The following is a 22,878-nucleotide window of genomic DNA, read 5'->3' as shown; positions in this document are numbered from 1 at the left end:
TATTTCCACACTGTTCCCTCATGTCTAGCAGCCATGGTCAGAACCCAAAAATTCTTCTCAGGCTGTTACAAAGGGCTGCAGGTTTGAGACAGGAAGGATAATAGACCTGATCAGGTTTTTGAACAGATTGTTGTTGCCTTTGAAGGGTATTTGGGGCTCTCTCAGAACCTTGGGCAAAGGGAGAAAATTATCAATTGCTGCATTTCTGGACTGGTTCTCCTGCAGGTGCCCCTGCAGGGGCGGTTTCCAGCCAGGCCTGCTCTAAAAACCATCAGAGGCCCTCGCAGAACTGCTGCTTGGGCTCCCTTTGGGTTTTGTGTTTCTTGCAGGGTTGAGCAAACCACAGCCAGGCCTTTTTCCCCCACAGAATTCTCACCTCTGCAGCAGCTCCACAGATTCAGAGCCCCTTGGAATCTGTCTGGGGTGACGCCCTGACTGCCGGCACCTTGTGGAGGCTGTGCTGGGCCATGAGTCTCCCAAAAATCTGAGGCACCCAGGGAAGGACCCTGAGACCCATGGGTCCACCCAGCCACTGCCCATCCCTGGGACTTCCATTCCCTTGGAAATCAAATCATGGGTGTCCCATTCCTATATGTTCTGCATTGCATGGGACCTCTACCCCATTCCCCAGGATCTCTATGGCCCAGTATCCCATTCCAAAAGAACCCTCTCCTATTCATTTCATCCCCTGAAATCCTCCTTTCCCCAGGACCTTGATTCTCCAAGGACCCCAGTTCCTACGGGACCCCACATTCCCTCACCATCCCAATTGCATGAACCCCAAATCCCTGGAGCCCACATTCCCCTGGGACTCCCATCTCTGAGTCCTCCCAGCCCTGGGTACCCCCATTCCCATGGCACTCCCTGTCCCTGGTGATTCCCCCTCTTCAGGATCCCCATTCCCAGGGCCCCCATCCCTGGGACCCCCCATTCCCCTGGACACCCAGCCCTGGCTCCCAAAACTCTCTGAGCCCCCCACTCCTGAGCACCCCATGTCCCACTGTGTCACATCCAACCTTGTCCCCATCCTGTTCCCGCCCTTCCCACAGACTGTGCCCAGCTTGTGGCCACCCTGCCCCCAACACGAGCCACCTACACATGAGGATGAGACCTGACCTTGCTTCCTTCCCCTTTGGCCAAAGAGCCACCACCCAGGGGACAGCCACCCCCAGCAGCAAGTCACAGCCAGTGCACATGGCTGGGGACACCGGGATGGCCGGGAAGGTGGCACTGCTCCTCTGGGGTGAGTGCCCCAGGGTCTGACAGCCCAAGGATGGGGAGGAGAGGGGGCACAGGGAGGCTGTGGGGTCCCCTGATGTCCCCAATACCAGCAGAGCCAGTTCATGGTACCCACAGTGGACCTTGGTGGGGCTGGGGACATAGGGTGGCTTTGGGGACCGGAAGAAGGGGCAGGAATTTGGGGATGGGGATGTGGGGACAGGAATGTGGGGACTGGCACCTTTGGGCTCAGGGAGCTCTGGGCATAGGGACAAGGGAACTGGGATGCAGGGACAGAACGGGACAAGAACGGTGAAGATGTGGCCATAGAGATGGGATCATGAGCTGGTGGGGGTGACCTGGGCCAGCATGGGCTGTGTCTGTGGTGTCCTCGTGCCCGGGGTATCCACAGTGTCCCCATGTTCTGCCTCAGCCAAGAGTGGCCTTGGTGTCCCTGTTCCCAAGGTGTCTGTGGCACAGGGATGTGGTGCACGGGTGGCTGTGACACAGACATGTCCCCCTGCCTCTCAAAATGTTTTGGGGTCCACCCACACAGATTTTCCCATAAGAACTGCTGTCCCCACGGGGACAGTTTGGGGACAGCCCCCACCCCCTGTGCCCCATGTGACTCTATCCCCACGGAGGTACCCCCACTGATCACTGTCCCTTCTCCCTTCCAGCCCAGACCATCGGCCTCGCTGGTGAGTCCTCAGGGGATGCCATGTCCCCACCTCGCTGTCCCCAGCCCCACTCTGGTCCTGGTAGTCCCCAGCGTGGGGCTGGGGACCGCAAGGTGGGACATGGCAGTTTTCCCCTGTCACCAACAGGTTCCCAGATCACCCAGCTCCTGGTGGAGCCCCCCTGGAGGCCGGCGGTTCTGTGGGACCGGGTGACACTGACCTGCCAGTGCTCAGGGCCACCAGTGCCACCACCTGGTACAAGGACGGGCAGCACTGGGGGCAGGGACATGACAACGTCACTGTCACCGAGAGTGGCACGTACAAGTATGACAGACCTGGCACAGGGCACAGCTCCCCCGTGAGCATTTTATATGTTGAGACGATGTTTGGGTGTCTCCAACCTGGAAACGGTGGGGACCCTGAGGGTTCTAGGTGGGCTCCTCTGCATGGGTCACCTCCTGTGTGACCAGAGCCCATGCACTGTTTTGGGGACAGCCCAGAGCATCCCAGTGGGGGGGGATCCCCTTGTTGGATTTGGGGATCCCTGCTGCTCTGGGTGTGACCCAATGGGGAGTCCTGGTGCCATCAGGTGTGTCATCCCTCTGTCCCCCAGACTCGCTGGTACTGCAGGTGCTGTTGGAGGCACTGCTGGAGGGGGACATGGTGACACTGCACTGCCGGTGTTGGCAGAACCGCACGGTCAAATTGATGTCTTCTACCACAAGGGGAAGAAACTGGAAGGGGCTCGGCGATGGGACCAAGCTGTCTCTGTCACGTTTGCAGCTGAACCACAATGGCCACTATCGCTGCAGGGGCTGGGTGAGGTCCTGGTTCTGGGAGGTTCAGTGCCGGTGACAGTGACAATGCAGGGTGAGCATCCCAGAGCATCTCAGTGTGGAGGACTCGTGTTGGAATTGGGGATCTCTGGTGTGCTGCATGTGACCCAATGCGGGGATCCCCATGAAAATGGGATCCCCAGTGTGACAGGACACCCATGTCCCACAGTCTGGTTGGTGCTGCAGGTGTTGTCGTGGGAGCTGCTGGAGGGGGACACGGTGACACTGCGCTGCCAGCGCTGGCAGGACATGTTGGTCACTGGAATGCGATTCTACAGTGGGAACAAGGAGGTGGGGAGGTCCCTCAATGGGAATGAGCTGTCACTATGCCACCTGCAGCTGCACCACAGCGGTGCTACAGCTTCAGGGGGCTTGGTGGACTCTGAAATGTCACCATGGGCACAGTCGGCACCAGTGAAAGTGACAGTGCATGGTGAGCACCCCCACGGCTGGAACTCCAATCTCCTGACAACCCCAAAAGCCATTTCCCAGCAGATTCAAAGTCAGAGTCCTCACCTCCCCTCTCCTTCCCAGAGCTCTTCTCAGTGCCGGTGCTGGAGGGTCCCTCTGAGCCCACCAATGGGTCCCCCCTGACTCTCAACTGCCTCAGCAGCCCCAGCCAACTGTGGCCCCGAGCCCCCCTCCTGCACATGTTCCACCAGGACGGGCAGGTGGTGGGGGTACCGCAGGGGTCCCCGCATCTGCTGGTGCCCGCCGTGGGGGTCTCCCACTCAGGGAATTACAGCTGCCAGGGGCGCTCCGAGGGGCGGGCCGTGTGGAAGAGCAGCGCCCGGCTCCGGGTCACGGTGCGCAGTGAGTGCAGGGATGGGCACGGGGAGCTCCGACAAGCACGCTGGATCCCCTGCTTGGGCACCTCCATGTCCCCCTGACACTTTTTGGGATCCCTCCACCTCTATCCTGTGTCCCCTCACCCCATCCCCAACATCCCCCATCACACCCATCCCCCCCACCCCTATCCCCCCACACCGGCTGCCAGCCCCTTCCTGCGGCATCAGCCCTGTCTCTGTCCCCACAGTGCCCGTGGCCAATACCATAATCGCAGCCATACCCCTGGCACACCAGGTGCATGCAGGTGACAACGTGACCCTGCACTGCTCAGTGCAGGTAGGCTCAGCCCGTGTCACCTTCACCTGGCTGCACAACGGGCAGGATGTGGCCCAGGGTCCCCTCCTGAACCTCAGGGACATCAATGTGGGACATTTGGGCACTTACCAGTGCATGGCCACCAACCAGCTGGGACAGGATGGGCACCGCATGTTCCGGGCACTCAGTCATGAGCAGGCACTAGAGGTGACACGTGGGTCACCCTGGGTCACAGGTGGGGTCACACAAGGTTGCTAGGGTGTTCAGGGCCCCTGTAGTTCAGGGTGACCACAGTGTGTCCCCCTCTGTCCCCAGCAGTGGCTGTGAATGTCAGCAGGACCCTCCTGTTCCTGCTCCTGCTCCTGGCTGTCATCGGGGGCTGTCACTGGTGGCATCACCGGAGTGGGTGATAATGGGGGTGATGGGAGCCCTGGAGTGATGGGGAGCTCCAAGAGTGGGGGCAGAAATCAGCAGCACCCAGGGCCCCTGAGCTGGGGGACACTGAGCCTGCAGTGACCTTGGCTGAGGGTCCTGGGGAATTTGGGGCATATTTGGAGAGTCTTGGTTGGGCTCCAGGGCCATCCCTGGCTGGGCTTTGAGGAAATTGTGGTGCACTGGGAGCTCCTGGAGGGTTTGAGAAGCTCCTGTAGGGCTGTGCAGGAAAGTTGGAGGATCTTTTGGGATCCTGGGGGAGTTTGGGGATGCCCCTCCGTGCCAGGCTTGGGGTTCTGGGGACAAAAAGGGTTGGGTGCACCAGGGGGTTGGGGCCCTGCGGTGGTGCGGAAGTTCCGGGGGCTTCAGGACCGTGCTGTGACACTGGGGGCACTGGGGGGAACTGGAGGGTACTGGGGGTCATTGGGGGCATCGTTTCCCCTCAGGGGTCTCTTCTTCCTTTTCACTGCACCCCATGGAGCTCCTCATTCCCCCTCCCAGTTTTGAACGAGCACACAACATTTTTCCGTCTTATTGTACTCAAAATTTTTTGGTCAAACTGTGTGAGAAACAAGGCTCACTCTGTAAATTTCTTAAATGTTTAATAAGGGATAAAAGGGTCAGTAAACAGCGTGCTGGGTGCTTGGCAGCTGCCAGAGGCACATGGATAACTACAGCAATTCTTCTTACATACCTTTTCATTGTATTGGTGAAATACATACTCAGGAGTGTTATACATATTCAAACATACTTTCCAGTTCACATGTTCTGGGAATTCTTATGCTTGGTTTGATCTTTGATTCATTTTCATGAAGTACATGCCTAAGTGCAGATTAAATGTATATATTTCATGTCCTCACAAGGCTCCCCTGTTCTGTGGTTTGACAGGTCTTGATAGCCCAAGAGTCAGTGGTAAGTTCCTCTTTGCATTCTCTTTTTGGATGTTTATTTATTTGATACTTTTCCATGTGTTCTTCTCATACAAATGAGATACTCCACCAGTACCTTAAATGAACAATATCTATTTCAAAAATTATCTGAGTTATTCTCACCGTTGTCACTTAGTTACACAAAAAAAGGCATTAACTACTTATGCAACAGTTAATGTTGCAATGCGCATTGTCTCTATCTTGATATTTTGGGAGAGCCTAAACTATAATGTATTTATCACACTAAAATATATATTCTACACAGGGATTAGGGTAAACAGGCTGACAAATTGTCAAATCAAAAGCAGTGAAAAACTGATTACAATCTGTATTATATCAAAATAATTTGGAAAAACCAATAGAATAGGGAAAGCCAATGACTACATTGTTATTCACAACAGGCAGAAGGTGTATTGAAGGGTTTATCTGACTTCTCCTTATCCTGCTCTGATTTTGTCAGCAATAAATTCAATTCATATCTCTAATTCCGAGGCAGTTTTACCCGTGACAGGATTTGATGAGTGATCTCTCCTGTCGTTGTCTCAACCCAGGAACCCTTTGCTCAATTTTCTCTCCCCATCCAGGTGTGGAGGGCAGTGAGAGAGCGGCTGTGGTGGGTGCAGGGCATCCGGCCACTGTCCATCCACGGCAAGGCAGGGAGGAGGAGGAGGGTCCAGGTCAGGATGTTGAGCAGATTGCTGTGGGATTTGCAGTTGTTTTGTGGTTCTCTTAGTCCCTTTTCAAGAGGAGCAAATGATCAATTGCTGCATTTCCAGACTGGTTCCCTCACAGCTGCACCTGCAGGGGGGCGTTTTCAGCCAGCCTTGCTCTGAAAACCATCAAAGGCCCTGGCAGAGCCGCTGCTTGGGCTCCCTTTGGGTTTTGTGCTTCTTGCAGGGCTGAGGAAACCAGAGCCAGGCCTTTTTGCCCCACAGAATTCTCACCTCTGCAGCAGCTCCACACACCCATACCCCCTAGGTATCTGTCTGGGGTGACCCCCAGGCAACGAGCACCTTGTGTGGGCTGTGCTCAGCCCTGGGTCACCCCAAAATCTAAGGCAGTCTGGGATGAAGCTCGGACCTATGGGTCCACCCAGCCACTGCTCATCCCTGGCACCACCATTCTCCTTGAAATCAAATCATGAGTACTCCATTTCTTATGTCCCCACCCTCTCTGAAACCCATATCCCAGTAGAGATATTCCCCAGGAACTCCATGGCCCAGGAGCCCTCATTCCCAAGGAACCCTCTCCTACTCATTCCATCCCCTGAAATCCTCCTTTCCCCAGGACCTTGATTCTCTCCGGAACCTCCCATTCCCATGGGAACTCCCATTCCCCCAGCATCCCCATCCCATGACCCCAAATTCCTGGAGACCACGTCCCCCTGGGACTCCCATCCCTGAGTCTCCTCAGCCATGGCAACCCCATCCCCAGTGACTCCTCCTCCTCAGCTCCCCCATTTCCGAGGACCACAATTCCTTAGGGACCCCCCATTCCCCTGGACACCCATTCCTGGGACCCCAAACCCCCTGAGCCCCACCCTCCTGGGAACCCCATGTCCCACTGTGTCACCTCCAGGTTTGTCCCCATCCTCTCCCCTCCCTGCCCACAGCCTGTGCTCAGCTTGTGGCCACCCTGCCCCCCCCAAGGGCCACCTATGCATGACGTGACCTCGCTTCCTTCCCCTTTGGCCAAAGAGCCACCACCCAGGGGACAGCCACTCCTGGCAGTGTGTGACAGCCAGTCCACATGGCTGGGGACTGCCGGATGGCCGGAAAGGTGGCACTGCTCCTGTGGGGTGAGTGCCCTGGGCACAGACATGACACCCCAGGGATGGGGAGGAGAGGGGGCACAGAGTGGCTTAGCGGTCCCCTGATGTCCCCAATGCCAGCAGTGCCAGTCCATGTTACCCACAGTGGGCCTGAGTGGGAACAGGGATGGAGGGTGGCTTTGGAGACAGAAACAGGGAGGCAGGAATTTGGGGATGGGGATGTGGGGACAGGAATGTGGGGACTGGCACCTTTGGGGTCAGGTAGCTCGGTGGATAGGGAGAAGTGAATGGGAATGCAGGGACTTGAGGGGACAAAAACAGTGAGGATGTGGCCATGGGGATGGGATCATGGGGATGGGATCATGAGCTGGTGGGGGTGACCTGGGCCAGCATGGGCTGTGTCCATGGTGTCCTCATGCCCAGGGTGTCCACAGTGTCCCCATGTTCTGCCTCAGCCCAGAGTGGCCTCAGTGTCCCTGCTCCCAAGGTGCCTGTACCACATGGACATGCACGGGTGGCTCTGAAGCAGACATGTCCCCTTGCCTCACTAACTCTTTAGGAGAGCACCACCATGCACTTTCCAACAAGAACCTCTTTCTTCACGGGGACAGTTTGGGGACTGTCCTCACACCCTGTACCCCTGTGCTGCTGTCTCCCTGGTTCCACCCTCACCCAGCCCTGTCCCTTCTCCCTTCCAGCCCAGACCCTCAGCCTCACTGGTGAGTTTTCGGGGAATGCCTGGCCCACCCCGCTGTCCCCAGCCCCACACTGGCCCTGGCAGACTGGTGTCGCCTGTCACCCACAGGCACCCAGACCACCCAGCTCCTGGTGGAGCCCCCCTGGATGCCAGCGGTGCTGTGGGACTGGGTGACACTGACCTGCCAGGGCTTGGGGAGCGCCGGTGCCACCACCTGGTACAAGGTACAGGCAGCATTTATGGCAGGGACACAACACTGTCCGTGTCACCTAGAGTGTCAACTACAAGTTTGACAGACCCGGCAGTGGGCTCAGCCTCCCCGTGAGAGTCTCAAACAATGAGGGGATGTTTGGGTGTCCCCAGGCTGGCACACGCAAGGACCCCAAGGGCTCTGAGTGGGCTTTGCTCCGTGGGTCACCTCATGTGTCACCAGATCCTGTCCCCTGGTCTGGGGACATCCCAGAGCATCCAAGTGTGGGTGGAACTGATTTTGGAATCGGGGAGCCTGGTTCACGGCGTGTGACCCAATGTGGGTGTTGTGGTGCTCTCCCCCAGACTGGCTGGTGCTGCAGGTGCCAGCACAGGCACTACTGGAGGGGGACACGGTGACAGTGTGCTGCCGGGGCTGGTGGGACAGCACGTTTTCCTCGACGTCCTTCCACCGAGAGGAGATGGAACTGGGGGGGTCATCTGCGGTGGGACCAAGCTGTCCCTGTTCCCTTTGCAGCTGCACCACAGTGGCCACTAAAGGTGCAGGGGCTGGGTGAGATCCTGGGGGTGGCAGGAGTCAGCACCAGTGACAGTGACAGTGCTTGGAGAGCACCCTACAGCCCCCAACCCAACACCCCCACAGCCCCTCCTCAGACACTCGGGTTCTCAAATTCCCCTCTCCTCTCCTTCCCAGAGCTCTTCTCGGTGCCAGTGCTGGAGGGTCCCCCCGAGCCCACCGTCGAGTTCCCCCTGACTCTCATTTGCCTCAGCACCCCCAGCCCCCTGCGGCCCCGAGTCCACCTCCTGCACGTGTTCTACCGGGACGGGCAGGTAGTGGGCGGCCCTCAGGGGTCCCTGCAGCTGCTGGTGCCCGCTATGGGGGACCGCATCTCGAAGCCTGACAGCTCCGAGGGCGTGGCCATGCCGAACAGCAGCGCCCGGCTCTGCATCACGGTGCCCAGAGAGTGTGGGGATGGGCATGGGGAGCACCCAGAGACCCCCCAGGTCCCCTGGTTGGGAACCTCCATGTCACCCTGAAATAATTCTTTTGTCCCCCCACATCTGCCCTGGGTCCCCTCACCCCTCTGTGGTGTGACCCCATCTCCAACATGACCCCCACACCCATCCCCCCCATCCCTATCCCCTCACATTTGCTGCAAGTCCCTCCCTGTGGCCTCAGCCCTGTCTCTGTCCCCGCAGTGCCCGTGGACAATACCACCATCACCCCCAGTGTCCTGGAGGTGACACCGCCGGAGACAGGGACACAGAGGGACACAGGTGGGGTCACTCAGCGTTACCAGGGAGTGCAGGACCCTTGGGGTGATGGCAGACCCTGATGTGTCCCCCTCTGTTTCTTGCAGTGGCCGCAGGGGTCGGTGGGGCCCTTTTGTTCCTGCTCCTGCTCGTGGGTGTCATTGTGGCCTGGCACTGGAGGCACCGTGTGGGTGGGTGACAATGAGAGGACGGGGGTCAGGGAGAGAGGTGGGAAGGCTCCCAGAGAAGGGGGGCCATAGGGGGGCACCCACAGCCCCTGAATTGGGCAGGGCTCAGCCCCCAGTGACCCTGGCTCAGAGCCCTGGGAGCTGTTGGAGGCTCCTGCAGGGGTGTTGGGGGTTCTGTCAGGGGTCCCCCTCCATGCCAGACTCGGGGATCTGGGGGCTCAGGGTGTTTGTGCATTGGGGTGGGTCAGGGATAGTGGGGGGCATCAGGGATACTGGGGGGTCTGGGGAGAATTGTGTGTCTGGTGGTGGTTCAGCATTCCCAAGGGTGGATGGGGGCCCCTGGGTCTCCAAAGTCACCCCTCCAGTTTTCCTTAGCAGATGCCAGGAAGCACCAGGAATGGTGAGTGCAGCCTCCAGCCATGATACACCCAAACCCCCAGCACCTCCCATCCCCTTCCACACACCCCCTTATTCCCACAGGGCCCCACAAGACCCCCTGGCACCCTTGGTGGAGGATCCTCAGGCGACCTACATGGAGCTGCAAAGGCACCCATGGGAACCCAGAGACATCTATGACAATCTACACCAAAAGTTGTGATGCTCTGGGAAGCAGGAAGCACTGGGTGGCACTGGGGGTGCTCCCTCCATGCCTCCTCTGATTGCCCATTCTTCCAAGGGAGGTGGTCATGGCTCAGGGGGAGGCTACACAGGGCACCTTGTGCTCCCCATTTCCTCTCCCAGTACCCCCAAGGGCTCCCACATCCCTTTCCTTGTACCTGCAGGGGCTCCCCAGCCCCATCCAAGTGCCCAAGTACCCTCAGGGACTGCCCCATTCTCTCCCCACAGTGCTTGCAGTACACCCAGGGCTTCCCCATTCCCCCTCCCACTACCCCTGTCCCATCCCGCTGTAAAAGGGTGAGTCAGGGAGGATTCTTGCTGAAAGGTTTCTAAGGTGAAAATGAAGCACAAACATGGCAATATTACATGAGAGAACTGTTTATTGAAAAAGGAGGGTAATGGTTCTTACCAAAGGGGGAGAGAAAGGAATAGAAAGGGACAAGGATAGAGAGAGAAACAGCAGACAGGAACAGCATTACCGCAAGGAGCCCGGGCGCTCTGTGGGCATCAGCTGGGCAGATGGAGTGTGTGTGCTGCAAACCAGGGCGTGGGCTATCGATTGCTGCAGGCTGGCTGCTGCGGGCTGGCTGCGGGCTGATGCTGCGGCACTGGTGGCTCTGGGCTGGCTGCCGCGGGCTGGGGCTGTGGTGGGCAGGTGCAGCAGGCTTGGTGCTGTGGGCAGCATGGGAAACGCGGCAGAGGTGGCGGGTGGGTGCAGACAGCATCTGCTGCATCAGGGAGGAAATGAAGGAATATCCAGGACAATCAGAAATGAGCTGCCTCGGGGAAGCAGCGAAGCAGGGAAGAATGGATGCAGACAGGGAAGAAGGACCACCGGGAGGAAAAGGCGAGTGGGGGTAGTATCGGTGATATTTTCCCAACATCCGGGAGGAATGATGCATCTGACTCCATCTTATCAGAAGGCTAATTAAATACATTATTATACTGTATTATTCTATAATATATTACATTACATCTAAACTGAATCTGCCAAGCACTCAGCTGCACTCCACTGCACACAATCTCATGACTGTCAGCCAACAGTCCCCACACACACACATCTGGATTCAATTGGTCAGTGAATCAAAACACTCACACCAGAATCCAATTACCAATTCCCTTCAGGTAAACAATCTTCCACCACGCATTCCACGTGTGAACAACACAGTAGCAGTAAATGAGAGAAGATTTATTTGGATCATTCTTTGCTTCTTTCACTGCTTCTCCCAGGTTCAGAGAATGTGAATCCCACAGGGGATGAGGGCCAAACTGACCCTCTGTGCAAGCCCCTGATCCCTGCAAGAAACCTAAAGCAAAATGCTCCTGTTGTGTCACAGTTTGCTGCTTTTATTTGCAAAGTCTCTTCTCACAGCCTGATTTCCTGGGCACTTTTTCCCATACATTTTTCCCAGGCATCTGTCCCACCAGCCAGTGGGTGTCACTCACAGCCTGATCACCGAATCTTTCTTTCTCCTGATCATCTGTTGCCTGAAGCCTCACCATGGACAGGGTTCCCAGCACATGTACAACCACAGAGTCATTTTTCACCTCATGTGTAGCATATGTTGAGACATAAATCAAAATCAGATTTGTACCTCTTAACCCCCATGTGCTTAGTAGCTCTGCAATCCCCCTCACAGTGCTCCCACTAAAGTGGCTCACAGGTGCCCATCCCAGTTCCAAGGGGGCACAGGACCTGGTCCCTGCTCCTGGGACAAAAATGCAGCTCTTTGGTTGAACTGGCAGAAATGGTGTTTCTCTTTCAAGCTCAGTCAAGGAGGTGGGAACCTCCCTTGGAATGGAAAGTATGACCCCCTTCTCTCTGACCTATTATAACTTTGAAATTATGGGGGTTTTAGGCAAAGATGTGGGAGGAGGAATAACAGTTCTTTACTAGTATATATTGAAAGAAACAAGATATTGGAAGTTGATTTTCGCTGGATATTATATGAATTGATAATATGTTATTGATTATACTGTTTATTAAATATTGCAATATTGTTCGGATAGTGAAAAATATTGTGGAGTGGCTGATGTTGTTGGAGTGGCCATCCAAGGATGGGGCCCAGCCATGGCCCAGCCCCACTGCACAGGGATGGCCATTACACAGCCCTGCTCTGTCCAGACCCAGGTGGCAGCCAGCACCTGAGGATCCCCCCTGCCCCTTTGGCTTTGATTCTGGCAGCTTTAGAGCTGCTGCAGAGGTGAGAATTCTGTGGGTAGAAAAAGGCCTGCCTATGGTTTGCTCAGTTCTGCAAGAAGCACAAAGCCCAAAGGGAGCCCAAGCAGTGGCTCTGTGAGGGCCTCCAATGGTTTTCAGAGCAGGGCTGGCCAGAAATCACCCCTTGGAGGGGCAACTGTGTAAGAACTAGTCCAGAAATGCAGCTATTGATCATTATGTCTCTTGCGCAAAGGGTCTGAGATAGCCCCAAAAACCTTGCATATCTTGCAGCAATCTGCTCAACAACCTGACCGGTCCCTCCTCCTTCCTGCCTCAAACTTGCAGCCCTTTAGAATGGCCTGGGAAGAGTGTTTGGCTTTTGGGCGTGGCTGCCAGACAAGAGGGAAAAGTGTGGAAATATTGAGTTGTGGCTCTGGCTGCAGATGTGGTGGGGCTGTGGGGAGTAATCCTGTGTGAATTCCAGGTTTCCCCAAAGCTCAATCCCTTCCCTCCTCACCTGAGCGAGAGGGTGAGGGTTTGCAGGAATTGTTGTGTAAAGCCACCAGAGGTGCTGCTGTGGACCTGAGAACTGCCTGGGGTCAGGTGCTGCCTTCCTTCCATTGGGGACCATGGAGCGCAGTCGCGGGTGTTGCGCAGGGCATGTGCCTGGCCCTGGGACACTGCTACGCTGCCAGTGGGCACTGGGATCCAACCTGCTGCCTTGGCGGCTTCTGCCCACTGCTGGTGGTGGTGCCGGGAGCAATTGGTGCCCAGGAGTTTTCAAAAGGAGCAATTTCCCCTCCTGCCTCCCGTCCGAGGCCGCCATGGCCCTGAGGGGATGGAGCTGGACCGGGGCGCCCCCTGCTGGCCGGGAGTGCTCCCTGCAGCGCCCCCTGCTGGGCAGGAGCGCTCCCTGCGCCGTCCCCTGCTGGCCGGGAATGCTCTCTGCAGCCCCCCCTGCTGGCCACGGTTATAACTGCCACAAAAATCTATAGTCCTGAGCCGGGGGCATAAGAGCTGGGTTTGTGCGGTGTGTTCTGCTGTTTTATAAATTTCCCAAGAAAGAGCTGTTATTCCTTTTCCTTCACTTTTGCCTGGAATCTCCATTATTTTGGAAATCAAAAAACATTTTAGGCATGGTTCTTTTGTCTGTTCGAGCAATATTCCCATTTTCCTTTGCAGTCATTTCTCATTTAAATGAGTTGTAAACTCCTGGGTTCCAGAGCAGATAGGACAGGCACTCCAAGAGGAGACATGGTCAAGGCCTTGGCCATGTTATGCTCTGCCTTTTAAGCCAGTTAGGACATCAAGGGCCCTCTCCCCAGGTGGCACTTCTGGTCATGCGGACACTAAGGAGATGGCTTTTGCAGAGCATCACACTGCCCCCAGTGTGCCATGGCTGGCAAACTGACGGACAGACAAGGCCCTGTCTCACCAAAAGCAAGGCCTGACCCACCCCTGCCACACACAGCTGTTCCAAAATGTCTCCAGACATCAAAGTTTTCCTGTCTCTGACACCCCACCCTGTGCCATGGCCTTATCCTGGCAAAGGGCAGGGGCTGGCAAAGTGAGAGGCTTTGGAACCCCACAGGGCCATTGTGACATCTTCGTGTGGGGAACACAGCAGAAGGTGGTTAAGGATAGGGGACCAGAGAGTCCAAAACCTCCTGAAGGCCACTTTGGCCATCAGAACAAGGTAGGTCCAGGGCCCTGCAGGTGGAGAAAAGATGGCGGTACAGTCATCTGGGATTTGCCTCTGTTTTGGGGGCTTTCCCAGGAAATCATTCATTTTCTGACCCTTAGAACTCTGAACCTTGTTGCTGTTGCTTTTGGTTTTATTCTCTCTCATTGCTGTTTTAGGAAATAGTTGTCCTTTCAGCCCTTTGAATATTTGTGCCTCCATGGGGAGGGAGTCGGGCAGTTTTTGGTGGCAGCACACACACGAGTGGGTGCCCATGGGTGGGGATCCCCAGTGCTCCCCAGTTCCCCCCAGTGTCACAGCACATTCCCGTAGATGTCACCAGGTTCCTGCGGTCGCCCCTGGGGCTCCCACAGCTCTGTGTAGGTCACCTGCGGATCCTCGAGGATGGTGGCACGGGGGGACACTGCAAGAGACACAGGCTGCGAGGACTGGGTGGGGTGACACTCGTGGGTGATGTTTCCCTCTGCATGTGTCTCCTCTGTACTCATCCCCTCTCCTCTTGGTGACCATGACGTGGGTGTACAGCACCTCCCCTTCATCTGGGGGCGGGGGGGGGATCTGGAGGGGGGCCTGAGGGAATAAAGGGGATGTGAGGGAGGGAATGGGAGGTCTTGGGGGTTGGGGTAAAAGGGGAGAGTGTGGTTTGAGCCTCCCACTACCCTTTCCCATTCCTTTCTGGCAGCTGAAGGGAAGTGAGGGTAGGGGTGACTGTGGGGTTCCAGGGCCCTGACCCATCTCAGGATTCCTGAACTCCCATGGGATGCCCAAACATCCCTGAAGCACCACAGAATTTATTAACCTCGCCAGTTCCCCCAACCAACTCAGCCTTAAAAACCCAAACCCAGCTGGGACAGAGACCCCCCCAAACACCTCCAAGGCCCTTGACAGAACCCCCAACAGCAACTACCCAAACCCTATAGGGCCCCCAGCCAAGGTCACAATATTGGGGCTTTGGGTGCTGTCCTATCATTCCCCAACTCTGGGGGCCTCTGAATCTCCCTGGGACCCCCGTCCCCCCATTGTCACCCACCCACACTGTGCCCTTAGTGCCAGGCCACCATGGCACCCACAAGCAGGACCAGTAACAAAAGGGCCCAACTGACCCCTGAGGCCACTGCAAGAAACAGAGGGAGACACATCAGGATCACCCATCACTCCAGGGCTCTTGCACCCCCGAGTATCCCATTGACCCTGTGTGTCTCTGTGTCCTGTGCTGTCACCTCAAGGGCCAGCTCTGGGCTCAGTGCCCAGAACACGCAGTGCCTGTCCTGTCCCAGCTGGTTGGTGGCCATGCACTGATAATTGACTGAATGTCACACATCGATGTTCCTGATGTCAGGGAGGGGACCCTGGGCCACCTCCTGCCCATTGTGCAGCCAGGTGAAGGTGACAGGGGCTGAGCCCACCTGCACTGAGCAGTGCAGGGTCACGTTGTCACCTGCACACACCTGGTGTGCCAGGGGACTGGGGGTGAAGGTGACATTGGCCACGGGCACTGTGGGGACTGGGGTGGCACTTGGCAAGGTGGGATGGGGGTGCAGTGGGTGGGGTCACCACCAGCCTGAGGGTCCCGCTCACCCAGGATGGTGACATTCAGGGGGTCACTCCTGGTCACACTGACCAATACCATTTCGGACCTGGCATTGGTACTGGCCACTGTCACTGTCCCCAAAGTGGCGCAGCTCCAGGTGGGATCTGGTGTCCAGCAGTGCCCCCGAGCCCTCCTGGTGCCAGAAGAAGGACAGAGGACCTGTCCCCATGGCCACCTCACAGCTCAGCACCAGGCTGTCCCTAAGTGCCACCTGTCCCCTGGGGGGCTGCACTGACAGGGACACCCCCGAGAGTGGGACCCCTGCGGGAGCGGGGAAAGAGAAGGAGACAGTGAGGGACCCAGAGATCAATGAGCAGGACAGGGATCCCAGTGAGGGAGAGGGGGTGCAGGGATTGGGAAGGCTTGAAAGCGACTCCAAGGAAGGACTAGGGGTTCAGGGAGGGGACACCTGGTGAAGGAGGGGGCTGACACTGGAGAGGGTACAGGAATCCAAAGGAGGGGACGGTGAGTCCTGGGGAATGTGATGGGACTACAGATAGGGGTGAGGTGACCTAGGGAGGTATAAGGGACTCAGTGTGGGATGGGGTCTCCTGGGACAGATGGAGGTCCCCAGATGGTGATGGGGGACCCTAGCAGACTGTGAGGGCTTCCTGTGCCCATCCCTGCACTCACTGTGCACCCTGACATGGAGCCAGGCTCTGCTCTTCTGCATGCCCCCCCACCTCCCACCTGCCCATCCCGGTAGAACACGTGCAGGAGGGGCACTCGGAGCCGCAGGGGGCTGGGGGGGCTGAGGCAGCTGAGAGTCAGGGGGGACCACTCGGTGGGCATGGGGGGACCCTCCAGAATCAGTGCCATGAAGAGCTCAGGGAAGGAGAGGGGAGGTGAGGACTGTGACTCTGAGTACGCTGGGTAGGGGCTTTGGAGGTGTCAGGAGATTGGAGTTCCAGCCTTGGGGGTGCTCACTGTGCACTGTCACGGCTGCTGACCGTGACATAACCTCATCAAGCCCATGCAGCTGTAGTGACCGCTGTGGTGCAGCTGCACAGGGGACAGCAAAAGCTCGGTTCCCCTGAGGGAACCCCTCAGATCCTTCTCCACATGGTAAAATCGCACCCTGGTGACTGTGTTGTCCTGCCGGTCCCAGCAGCGCAGTGTCACCGTGTCCCCTTCTAGCAGTGCCCATGCTGACACCTGCAGCACCAGCTCATCTGTGGGACAGGAGGGTCTCATCTCACTGAGGGGCTTGAGACAGGTCCAAGAGGAGGGTGCCCATGGCACTGGGAACATGTGGGTGCACTGGGATGAACTGGGATGTTACTGTGTGCCGTGCACCACACAAGGGGTGTGAGGCCGCCCATGGAGTGGAGCCCACCCCGATCTATCAGCGGCCACCCAGATGATTTAAGATCCCCACTCACCATATAAGACTCTAATGGGGGGCCTACGCCCACTGCCAGGTCTGTAATATGTGTAGATGCCATGCTTAGTGACAGTCAGGTGGTTGTGTCCCTGCTGCCCCCAGCGCTGCCCATCCTTATACCAAGTTGCGGCACTGGCGGTCCCTGAGCACTGGCAGGTCAGTGTCACCCGGTCCCACAGCACCACCGGCCTCCAGGGGGGCTCCACAAGGAGCTGGGTGGTCTGGGCACCTGTGGGTGACAGGAGACACCAGCCTGCCAGGGCCACCATGGGGCTGGCGACAGCAGGGTGGGGCCATGACATCCTTTTGGTAAAGGCACAAAATGATCAATTGCTGCATTTCCGGACTGGTTCCCCCACAGCTGCCCCTGCAGGGGGGGTTTCCAGCCAGCCCTGCTCTGAAAATCATCAAATGCCCTTGCAGAGCCACTGCTTGGGCTCCCTTTGGGTTTTGTGCTTCTTGCAGAGCTGAGCAAAACACAGGCAGGCCTTTTTCCCCCCACAGAATTCTCACCTCTGCAGCAGCTCTAAAGCTGCCAGAATCAAAGCTCAGGGGACAGGGGGGACCCTCAGTTGCTGGCTGCCGCCTGGGGCTGGCCAGAGCAAGGCTGGGCAATGGCCATCCCTGTGCAGTGGGGCTGGGCCATTGTTATAGGTAAAAGTTAAGTTAAGTTAAAATAGGATATAGTTCAATTATATTGTATTAATTATATTATTTGTATTATGTTAAAGGGGAGAGGGCTTATTAGAATGTGCTAGAAGGGTCCAGGGTGTGGTGAAACAAGGGTCTGATGGGGCAAGGCAAGGTCGAAGAGAGATTGGATGAAACATCTGACCAATCAGTCGAAGTCCTGCAGAAATGATTGGTCCAGAATGAATGGCGGCAAAGACCTATGAGAAGCCTGGAAATGGACCAATCATCATGAGGATCCAAAATGCACCAATCCTGGACTCGAGGGGGACTATAAATGTGGGGAGTTCATTTGGGTGGGGGCTTTTTTTCTTTTGGGATATCTGTTGTTAGGGAGAAGCTGGTGCATGTGGGGTGAGGGCGCTGTTTTAGTTTTTACCTCGCTGTGTGGGTGCCTGGGCTTATCTTGGGCACTCGGTTCCTTGTAGGTATTTTAATAAACGAGAACCTCTTTCTCTGGATAAAGTTTGGCCTTGTTCCTATCCATAACACCATGGCTGGGCCCCACCCTTGGATGGCCACTGGCTTCAAGGAGCAGGAGTTTGGGAGCTCCTTCCTGCCCCGTGTCTCCATTCCCCAGCTGCTCTTGCAGGCTCAGATCCTGCAGGGGACGAGCAAGAATGGAGAAATCTGGACCACCCCTCCGGAGCTGCCATCCCCCAGGAATGGACCCCTTTGTCCATCATGTCTCCCCCCTGGGATAGGATCCCCACATGACAGAACACCCTCCCCCCGCCCTCCCCCCCGCCGTGTGACACTCAGTACAAATGGCCTCTTCCCTCTTTGGCAGGACAGAAAAGTGAAAGTGTTGGGGGGCACAGCCAGACACCCCCATCCCCCACAGCCTCCCCAGCCCTCTCTGTAGACCCTTCACTGTTACTTGCTCCACTGTGGGGTTCCCCCAACCCATTCCCTACTCAATTGTTTCCCAGAATAATCAAGGAACAAACTGGGGAGTTGTGAAATTGAGGAATCAAAGGGAGGAAATGGAAATGAAGAGTGGAAAAAGCCCCTGGGAGCTGGGGGCACACTGACTGAGAGCCCCTCGGAATCTCCCTGGGGTGACCCCCAGGACATCAGAACACTTTGGGGGCTGTCCTGAGCTGTGGGTCACCCCAAAATTTGAGGCACTCAGGGAAGGGGCTCCAAATCACAGACCCACTGAGCCACTGCCCATCCCTGGCACCCCCATTCCCCTGGGAACCCAACCATGGGACCCCCATTCCTTCAGTCCCCATGTCCCAGGGACCCCATGCCAGTACTCACATTCCCCAGGATCTCCATGGGCCAGGACCTCATTCCCAAGGAACCCTCTCCCATTCATTCCATCCCCAGAAATCCCTCTTACCCCAGAACCTTGATTCTCCCAGGAACCCCCATGCCCACTGGATCCCTCATTCCCCCTGGTACTCTCATCCCTAGGTCAACCATCCCGTGACCCCAAATCCCTGGAGCCCTCATTGTTCTGGGACTCCCATCCCTTAGTTCCCCCATCCCTGGGCACCCCCATTCCCATGGCACCTCCATCCCTGGTGACACCCCCTTCTCAGAAACCCCATACCCAGGGACCCAATCCCTTGGGCTCCCCATTCCCCTAGAACCCATCCCCGGCTCACCAAACACTCTGTGCCCCTCATTCCTGCTAAGCCCATGTCCTACCTTCTGGCACTCTGTCTTGTCCCCATCCTGTCCCCTCCCTGCCCACAGCCTGTGCCCAGCTTGTGGTCACCCTGCCCCCACCAGGTGCCACCTACACATGAGGATGAGACCTGACCTCTCTTCCTTCCCCTTTTGCCAAAGAGCCACCACCCAGGGGACAGCCACCCTGGCACCGAGTGACAGCAAGTCCAGATGTCTGGGGACACCGGGATGGCCGGGAAGGTGGCGCTGCTCCTGGGGGGTGAGTGCCCTGGGCATGGACCTGACACCATGGGGATTGACCCCAGTGAGGCAGAGACCACTGGGGAGGGGGCACAGGGAGTGGGAGAACATGTCAGTCACTGAGGTACGATTCTGCTATGAGGACAGAGAGGTGTAGGGGGCCCTCAATGGGACTGTGCTGTCCCTTTCCCCTCTGCAGCTGAATCACACTGGCCACTACTGCTGTGGGGGCAGGGTGAGCTCCAACGTGTCCTCATGGGCACTCTCAGTGCCAGTGACAGTGACAGTGCACAGTGAGCACCTCACAACTGGAGCTCCAATCTCCGGACCCCACCACCACCTCCCAGCAGACTCACAGTCACAGTCCTTAGCACCCCTCTCCTTCCCAGAGCTCATCTCAGTGCCAGTGCTGGAGGGTCCCCCAAGCTCACTGTGGGGTCCCTCCTGAATCTCACAGCTGCCTCAGCACCGCCAGCCCCCTGCGGCCCTGAGCCCCTCCTCCTGCATGTGTTCTACTGGGACGGGCAGGTGATGGGGGGCCCTCAGGGGTCCCCGCAGCTGCTGGTGCCCAACGTGGGGGTCTCCCACTCGGGGAATTACAGCTGCCAGGTGCGGTCCCAGGGGGGGCTGTGCGGAAGAGCAGCGCCCGGCTCCACATCACGGTGTGTAGTGAGTGCGGGGATGGGCACGGGGAGTCCCCAGAGACCCCCCGGGTCCCCTTCCTGGGTACCTCCATGTCCCCCTGATGCCTTTATTGTGTCCCTTCACATCTGCCCTCAGTCCCTTCACTCCTCTGTGGTGTGACCCAATACCCAAAGTCCCCCATCACACCAATCCCCCCGTCCCTATCCTCCCACACCAGCTGCCAGCCCCTCCCTGTGCTTCAGCCTTGTCTTTGTCCCCACAGTGCCCGTGGCCAATGCCACCATCACCCTAAGTCCCCTGTCACATCAAGTGCACGCAGGTGACAACATGACCCTGCTCGGTGCAGGTGGGCTCAGCCCCTGTCACCTTCACCTGGCTGCACAATGGGCAGGAGGTGGCCCAAGGTCCCCTCCTGGAGCTCAGGGCTGTTGATGTGGGACATTCGGACACCTGCCAGTGCGTGCCACCAACCAGCTGGGACAGGATGGACACCAGGCTCTCAGCCCTGAGCTGGCCCTGGAGGTGACACCTGGCTGACCCTGGGTCACAGGTGGGGGTCACACAGGGTTACTGGGGTGTTCAGGACCCCCAGGGTTCAGGGTGACCGTGGTGTGTCCCCTCTATCCCCAGCAGTGGCTGTGAATGTCGGCAGGACCCTCCTGTTCCTGCTCCTGCTCCTGGCTGTCATCGGGGGCTGTCACTGGTGGCACCACAGGGGTGGGTGACAATGGGGGGGGGGATTGGGGTCCTGGAGTGAGGAGGAGCCCCCAGAGTGGACGCAGAGATCAGCAGCACCAAGGGCCCCTGAGCTGGGGAACACTGAGCCTGCAGTGACCTCGGCTGGGGGTTCTGGGGGATTTGGGGGGAATTTGGAGAGTCTTGGTTGGGCTCCAGTGCCATCCCGGATGGGCTTTGAGGAACATTGCGGTGGCATTGGGAGTTCCTGGAGGGTTTGGAGAGCTCCTAGAGGGCTGTGCAGGGATGTTGGAGGATCTTTTTGGGTCCTGTGGGAGTTTGGGGATCCCCCTCTCTGCTATGCTTGGGGTTCTGGGGGCTCAGAGGGTTGGGGGCACCAGGGGGACTGGGGGCACTGCGGTCATACAGAAGTTCTGGGAAGTTCAGGGGTCATCAGAGTGTCCTGGGGGAATCAGGGGTCCATTGGGAATCAGGGCTGCGGTGGGGATTTGGGGGTCCCGTGGGTGGTTGGAGCTGCCAAGGTCCCAGGAAGAATCAGGGGTCCCGGTGTCCCCACGGTCACCCCCTCCCCTTTCCCTTGCAGCCGCCAGGAAGCTCCAGGACAAGTGAGTGGGGGGCTCGGGGTGGGACTCCCCTTTCCCCCTCCCCAAACACCATGCAGACCCCCCCCATCCTCCTCAGATCCCTCCGGAGCAGGGGGCTCTGCTCAACACCCACATCATGGGCACTGAGCGGGCAGTGGGAGAATTCCAGGGCGGGACAGGGACACATCACCAACATGTGTCACCCCCCCAACCAGGTCCCCACAACCAGTGTCTCTCTCAGGGCCCCCACAGGTGTCCCCCAGCCCTGAACCACCTTGGGATCCACAAGTGACCAATGCAGAGCTGTTGGGACCCCAGAAGGGACAGCGGGACCCCCTTGACTGCGAGAGCATGCCGTGACACTGGGGGCACTGGGGGGAACTGGAGGGCACTGGGGGTCATTGGGTGCATCGATTCCCCTCAGGGGTCTCTTCTTCCTTTTCACTGCACCCCATGGGGCTCCTCATTCCCCCTGCCAGTTTTGAAGGAGCACACAACACTTTTCCATCTAATTGTACCCAAAATTCAGTTTTTTGGTCAAACTGTGTGAGAAACAAGGCTCACTCTGTAAATTTCTTAAATGTTTAATAAGGGATAAAAGGGTCAGTAAACAGCGTGCTGGGTGCTTGGCAGCTGCCAGAGGCACAGGGATAACTACAGCAATTCTTCTTACATACCTTTTCATTGTATTGGTGAAATAAATACTCAGGAGTGTTATACATATTCAAACATTCTTTCCAGTTCACATGTTCTGGGAATTCTTATGCTTGGTTTGAGCCTTGATTCATTTTCATGAAGTACATGCCAAACTGCAGATTAAATTTATATATTTCATGTCCTCACAAGGCCCCCCTGTTCTGTGGTTTGACAGTTCTTGATAGCCCAAGAGTCAGTGGTAAGTTCCTCTTTGCATTCTCTTTTTTGATGTTTATTTATTTGATACTTTTCAATGTGTTCTTCTCATACAGATGAGATACTCCACCAGTACATTAAATCAACATTAACTATTTCACAAAATTATTTTACTTATTCTCACCATTGTCACTTAGTTACACAAATAAAGGTATTAGCTACTTATGCAACAGTTAATGTTTCAATGCACATTGTCTCTATCTTGATATTTTGGGAGAGCCTAAACTATAATGTATTTATCACACTAAAATATATGTTCTCCACAGGGATTAGGGTAAACAGGCTGACAAATTGTCAAATCAAAAGCAGTGAAAAACTGATTACAATCTGTATTATATCAAAATAATTTGGAAAAACCAATAGAATCGGGAAAGCCAATGACTACATTGTTATTCACAACAGGCAGAAGGTGTATTGAAGGGTTTATCTGACTTATCCCGCTCAGATATTGTCAGCAATAAATTCAATTCATATCTCTAATTCCGAGGCAGTTTTACCCGTGACAGGATTTGATGAGTGATCTCTCCTGGTCCTTGTCTCAGCCCAGAAACCCTTTGCTCAATTTTCTCCCCCCATCCAGGTGTGGAGGGCAGTGAGAGAGCGGCTGTGGTGGGTGCAGGGCATCCGGCTACTGTCCATCCATGGCAAGGCAGGGAGGAGGAGGAGGGTCCAGGTCAAGATGTTGAGCAGATTGG

This window comes from Melospiza melodia, chromosome 25 (assembly GCF_035770615.1).
Source record: "Melospiza melodia melodia isolate bMelMel2 chromosome 25, bMelMel2.pri, whole genome shotgun sequence".
Taxonomy (NCBI): domain Eukaryota; kingdom Metazoa; phylum Chordata; class Aves; order Passeriformes; family Passerellidae; genus Melospiza; species Melospiza melodia.
This window is presented reverse-complemented; position numbering follows the sequence as displayed.